Below are 7,265 nucleotides of genomic sequence, written 5' to 3'. Positions count from 1 at the left end.
GAAACCTATCAATTTGAAGAGACATTTTGTTGGTCGAGTGTGTTCTCCTTTTATTTTTATTTTATTCTACGTTCGTCGTTGTGCGAATCGATACTCGAAGATAATCCGTTGTCGAGATGCAGATACGGGGGAAGATCGATGCCGTGTGCGTGTGTGTGTATGTGTGTGTATGTGTGTGTGTGGGAGCCAGTGAAGAAAGCATCGCAGGAGGACTGACTGGCGGCTGTTGGCTAATGGACGTGTCGTCTCGTTATTAATTGCACCCGGTACCGACCTAATTCAGCCACGTAATCGGTGTCTCGGTCGAGTTTTGACTGGCTCGCGTAGATAATTATAATTGCGGCGCGCTGCCGCCCGCTTAATATGGACCATTAGGTATCGTGAACGCTGAACAACCTCCGATACCAATGGTATCCGATATAATCGGAGGCAACGAAACTCCACTCGAGTCGAGTCGCGTCGAATCATTTGAAAAGACCACCGAGCTTATACCGATAACAGACCTTTTTACAACGGGACGGATCTAACTGATCGTCCTCCTCACTGAATCGTACAATAGAAATTTATTCAAACCAGGATTAATCCAGCTTCTCGAGAAGCCTGTTATGTATCTTTAATTCGTTAGGGCGCAGTTATACAATATATGTGTATATTTAGATGTGATATTTTCCGTTATTAACAGAGTTCTTGCTACTCATGCTACACTGTTTCATTTGACTTTTCCTAGTCACGGTGATGATGAGCGCTTCAAGATATAGAATACATTTTTTTCCCCCGTTGCGCAATATTTTTTCTGTAATTAGTAATTGCGCTTGGTAAAAAGTTACGACTTATTCTATCCAAGTAGACGCGTTTCTTTTCTTCTTCTTCTTCTTCTTTTTCACGACAGATTAGATCCAGAGAGAAACTTTTTCAACCTGCAACGACTCATTATTCAAAAACATACTCGAGAGATATTTACGAGGCAAAGGTGTTATTACACAAATCAATTTAATCGTCCGAGTGGCTCGACTGGTTTGTAAATATCGTGGCAACCAAGCTTCTGACTCACTGGCGAAGCGTCGATACACAATTCGTTTCTGCACAGTACATCATTGTCCGTTTCGTTTGATTGATTAACGTTTGAAAAAACGTTTGAAAAATCAAATAAACTTGCAATATATAAATTATACGCGGATATTATTCCATTCCTCGCCGCTATCGGCTACGAGACAAATTGGCTTTATTATTATTAAGTAGGCAGAAGAAATACGTGGAAGGAAGAGTGTTGCGTCGACGCGACGCGTTGTTATTTTACAATTATCGTAATTACTTCGATTCCATCCCATTTCACGGTGGAGAGGAATTTGCCTGGTAAATAAAAATACCTGCGTAATATAAATATAAATATAAATGTAAATGCAAGTACAATTCAAACAGCGTTTGAAAGCGACGTTTTCGTCTTGGTTTCTTTTGACACCCGATTAATAAGTGCACACTTTCACGATCGTAATATCGCGCGACGAAATTGAATTGGCGCGCGCGCGCGCGTGTGTGTGTGTATGTAGGTAAGTACTTGCTCACTTACTCGAGCAGGGAAGCGGGTTTCTTTTGTGTGCAGGCGGTTCTGCACACTCTCGCAATGCTTTTTACCTCCCACTCGGGGGCATATCGGACAATTCCCACCTCGGAAGAAAGACTGAATTCATGAATGGGAACGCTCGGAGCCGACGCTACACCTCCGTGTTTATGGTGCGAGATACCGCCCGCGTACCAAAGTTCGCGGAAGAGAAAGTCCTCCATGAGACTGGATGACATCATCGCTACCATGGTCATGGTCTTCATGGCAATCTGGATCACAAGTTCGTGGTAAAAATCGGTTCGGAACTTTCCGTGAATCGGGCGACTATCTTGAAAACGTACGTACGTATACACGCTTGTTGAAATACCAAGAACGCTTTTGAAAAACAGAGTAGCAGACGCTTTCGGTGATTTTTTGGAATTTCTGTTAAATCGTTTTACATGTGTCTCTGTGACGCTGCGTCAAGAGTACGCAAAAGTGCCAGTTGTTTGCTTTGGAGCGACTGATTCGGTGACAATTTTTTCTTTTCTTTTTTCTTTTTTCTTCTTTCCAACGATTTTGTGAACGCAGCTGTCGAGAGACGAAACGATTCCCAATTACGGCTAATGTTCGCGATACACGTAACGAACGGAATCTCCTCGATAAACGAACGTATGTAGGTACGCTTCAACCTACCCTACTCCTCCGCACGAATCTACCGGTCTGCCATTCGCGAACTTGAGTGACTATTTCTTGCTTCTCCCTCTTCGTTTCTACTAGCGATGCAGCGTCTGTTCCTTTGAACAATGAGACGCCAGAAAAGTAACTGACGTCACTGGATACGGACTCGTACCTTCTACGGATCCCAAGTTGGCAGTTCTGGAAACTTAGCCACGTGGCGTATTGATGGCAGCCATAAGTTAGAAATTACACGGAAAGAAAGCGACGTATCGCGATCTAAAAGGATTTACGAGATCGTAAATCTTACCGTTTCGATCGTTACATTCCATGTTTATGTAATAGCGGTTGTCGGGCTCGTCGCGAAACGCACGATCCGCAAAATCACCAGATCTTTCTCTGAGGTTCTCTGACTGCAAACCCTCGTTACGCGAAAGTCCGTCATTTTCGATAATTTCGTCAACGTGAATTGTAACGCACGATCGATTCCTCCCCAAGGGAGCATAAGACGCGATTTCGTTGTGGAGAATTCGCTTTCGCAAACAAGTTTGTAATTCGTTTATACGGCGTAAATTGCCGAGATTGATCGATCCTATTCTGCGCGACAGTGCCATGACATATAAAATCACGTACTGTATATATGATGATTCAAGTTTCTCCCGCAAAGGACATACGTTCCCGACATACGCTTTCAATAAAAATAACAAAAATGTCACGCGAATATAGACTTGTGCGCTTTGTTGAAAGGTTATGGTTATAACCTTTTAGGAAGGAAGAATATTTCATCGGGAAAGATCGTTATGGTCGATGAATGATCTATTCGTGGACAATTACAAATGAAAAGGTTCGTCGAGCGAAAATTCCAAATATATTTCTCGGTAAAAGAAACTCCTTTGTCATTTGTACCTTTGATAGCGAATGGCCTGATGACTACACTTTTCGAGCGGGAGAAAAAGTCGAAAGGTGAAAGACACTTTGGACGAGACGAAACCGAATCCTTTTGCAAGCTTCTAGAAGCTGAGAGTTTTCTTCTGAAAAAGTAATTTCTCGTTCGGAGCGAAACGAGGTTTTTTTTTTGGAAAAAAAGTGGGCACGTACATACGCGCGATTCGATTTCATTCAAAGGCAAATATCTGCGATACGTAATGACAATGTTGCGCAATTGGATCGCGACGATTGGTTGAAACGGAGCTACAGAGCCTACGAATGTAAACAGCTGATTGGCGAGCGCTGTCCATGTTCATCGGTGAAAAAATCGCAACGGATCTACAAGTCACAGTTATGGCGACTGGGTAATCCATGGCTCTGTTCCCCTCATTAGGAAACTGGACGTAGAAGGTAATTGATACTTTCATAAGCTGGCAGCATTCCCACCTGCGAATAGCTGACTTTTTGTCGCGGCCTCGTTAAAGGTGACAATAAGTAGTTAGTCGTTTCCAGGTAGGTACCTGTCTACCGGTTAGCTTGCCTGCTGCGAAACGTCCAGAGACGTCCAAAGACGCTAACGTACGGCAAACGCGTTACGATATGAAAATACTATCTTTCCTAGGTCTTTCGTTTTTTGGTCAATCTGCTATATCTTTTGCCATTGTGCGTATGCGTATGGCTATGCGCGAATGAACTTGCATCGTTGATCAACGACTAAATATTTGTAGCACCCAACGAGTATCGCAAACGTATGACACAGCAATACGTCCTTGTAGTCAAGCGTGTGGCATATTTATTTTTACCAAAACACGTTATTATATTTATTTACAATACATTAACATAGGCCAACGACGACGATGACGAACATCCAAAGTGTCTAACAGTGAGTGACTAATGGCAAGTTAGGTAACTTGGATTCGACGTAAATTCATTCCGATAACGTCGATAACACCGATAATACCGAATGCATATTAATGGCAGCATGTGTTGTACGCATAGTAAGCACGGTAATAAACAGTAGTAGAGTGGCTGCTGGTTTAAAGGTGGAAAATTCTCGTTGACGCACGCAGTCGTCGAATCGCGGACAATTAACCACGAGGCAAAGACGAGGCAAGTTTCGATGCATCGATAACTGCAGTTGCAGAGATACGAGTGACTCGACGATTGAATCTCCTTATCCAAGGTTTAAATCTATGAGTAAGAACGATCGACGATCGACGATCGACGATCGACGAGCGACGACGCGCATATCAGGGATACAGTTACGCTTCATTCTGACTGCACTCGAGAGACACAACAGCTCTCCCTCATCCGTTCGATCGATCGATCGAACGATCCTGCTGTCTGATTATGTAAGTTGCCGGCACTTGTGTATGTATATAAATACGTGCATTATATACATATACATATACATATATATATATATAATAATAATAATGATATAGACAAGCAGAGACAAATAGATACGCGCGTGGATGTGGTTGTGGATGCGTGCATGCACAATATAATATACAATATATAATATACGTATGTACGTAGCCGTGTGGCAGAGTTTACAAATTAGCTGTGGTTGCGAGATGCCTGTACACGGTACACCGTGCGCTGTACGCTGTACACGAGCGTCGGCGAAACACTAATCACGGTGATTGCAGGGGAGTGCAAATCGTCGGTGGGATAATATTCCGCGTAATTGGTTCAGCCCCTGTCAACCTGTCTAGCTACCGGACGATGTCTTAACCTGACAGCCTATACGGCACGTAAACGTGCGGGATGTACGCATTTTCGCAAGGTATCACCTAACACGTCTGTTCGTGGAATCTATTACGTATCTCCGATCCAATCTTGCGCTGCGAAACACACACGATTCTATACGCGATACTATATTTCTAGATTTCCTTCCGTTTCGCGTGAAGAGGAAAAACGAGAGATTGTAATTAGAATCCGAACCGGTACTTGGCGCGGGCAGGTTTGTGCTTGCCCTAGAGTTTTATCGAAACGCGATGAGTTTTTAGGGAGGAGGGGAAGAGAAAAAAAGGAAAAGAAGAGTTACCAGTCAAAAGTTATTCTTTCGTGGAATATCCAAGAGTAACGGTTGAAAACAGTCGGACGTAACAGGAGAAAACCACTCTGCGACGAGCTGCAACTCAAATTGTTTGGATAGATTCACCGCACTTGTTCTTTCTCTCAGAGTTGTGTGTTTCGTAATAATTTTGCAATTTGTATATTCGACGTTTGGCAATCTTTCGTAAAGATTAAGTAGATGTTTCGCGTGCTCCAGAAAAGAGACTCTGTTGATAGCCGTTGCAGGACGTTACGATAGTTTTGAAATAACGGAGGTTTATTAGTAGCGTGCAAGTAGAAACATACGCGGAACGTCGGGCATTCTTTATAAAGACGTTGCGTTGTTGTTGTCGTCGTCGTCGTCGTCGTCGTCGTCGTCGTCGTCGTTGTCGTCGTCGTGGAGATCTCTCGCGGAATTCTTTCTGAACAGAGAGCGGGACAGAGGATGTTTCCTGGAAAGTGGATCCGCAGCTGTCGAGAGAATGCCGGACAATGCGAGCGGCACGTTCGCATCTTTCAGTTGCGTTCCATCGACTTCTTCCGACCGTGGTGGCGGCGTTCACCGTTCCCATGGGAATACCCGTGAAAATGAGAAACGAGAAATGAGAAACGAGAAAACGAGAGGCTCTCGAATGTCCCTCGCAGTCGGATTTGCTTACGAGGCGAGCGGCCGAAGGGTGTAACTTTCCTCCACATATTAATGAGTTATAGCGAGCGGATCGGTGTTTCTTCTTCTTCTTCTTCTACTTCTTCTTCTTCTCCTTTTTCTTCTTCTTCTTTCTCTCCTTCTTAGAAGGTGGACCGAGGGCCAAGGACTAAGGACAGAGGAACGAGGCCAAAGCGGGGCAACAATGGCCGAATTCGCCACGGGAGATCCGGCCCCGGGGATAGATTTTGACAACGCGATCACCAGCGTTCCGTATTATGTATATGTCTATGCCTCTGAAGCGTAGATCAGATAAGGGATGCATCCGTTTGAGAAACACAGCCGACACGACCACCGATTTCACCGTGCGCCAGCTTCGCACCTATTTTCTCCCTTTCGTCCCTTTGGGCGGCGCGTTCGCCGCAACTACCGTACGAAATTCGTTGTTTCGAAAAGAAAAGAGCTGAGAAATCTCTTTCAAAGTATTTGGAAATTTTAACTCGAACGTTCCCAGGCGATCGACAAGCTCGGTGAAACAGCGTTCTTTCTTTTCTCCGAAAGACGCGCTTCGAGAGTCGTCGAAATGAAAGGGACGAGAGCGCGAGCGAGATGAAAAAGTTTCGCGTACTTTGAGAAACGGTGGCGGCTAATCGGCTGTTCTTGTATTCGTCGCTATAACGGTCGCACGCGCGAAACTCGTTTAGATAATTTGACGCGTTTAATTGGCGGCAAGCGAAACGGCGTGCATGCGAAAACGGCGCGCGAGCCTCTCTCGGCGAAGCAAATGATTTAATTAACTTTCCAACCGGTCCCGATTCGGCTGCACGACCAGCGGGAGACTTTTGCGGCCGAGAGTCCTTGGGCCAAGGTTAGCCCCGCGACGACAGAAACCTCGATGTTACCAATAATTTGCGATTGGTCGGTGGCGTGCCGCCAAGCGTCTGGCCGACATGACACGACACGATACGACACGACACGACGCGACGCGACGCGACGCGACGCGACGTTACAATCGGGGTACGATCGGAGGACGATTTCACATTCTCGTTCTTCGTTCGAGATTTACTCTTCTCGCGGGAGAACACGCAAAGTTCAGTGACGCTTGCGTCACCGGTTTCGCTTCCAAGTGCCGCCTGCCTTAATGTCTCCTTGCTCCGATTTTTGAGCGTAAATGACTACTTGCTACTCGGCTAGAACCATTTGAAACGGCAGCAGTGAAATATTCCGGCGCAGGAATGTCTGTGATTTATCGCGGTAGGAGTAATAATTATTCCGTGGTGTGTACGTGGATGTAATAACGATCGACGCTAGCCACGTTATTCATCGGGCATTAATTTACTGTTAACCACGCGGCCATGCTCGCATGTACAACGCGTAATGAACCGGCAGTTTCATCATTTTTATATAATACCA

This window comes from Frieseomelitta varia, unplaced genomic scaffold (genome assembly GCF_011392965.1).
Source record: "Frieseomelitta varia isolate USP_RPSP 00005682 unplaced genomic scaffold, Fvar_1.2 scaffold_239, whole genome shotgun sequence".
Classification (NCBI taxonomy): domain Eukaryota; kingdom Metazoa; phylum Arthropoda; class Insecta; order Hymenoptera; family Apidae; genus Frieseomelitta; species Frieseomelitta varia.
The sequence above is the reverse complement of the archived record's forward strand: the minus strand, read 5'-3'. Positions refer to the sequence as shown.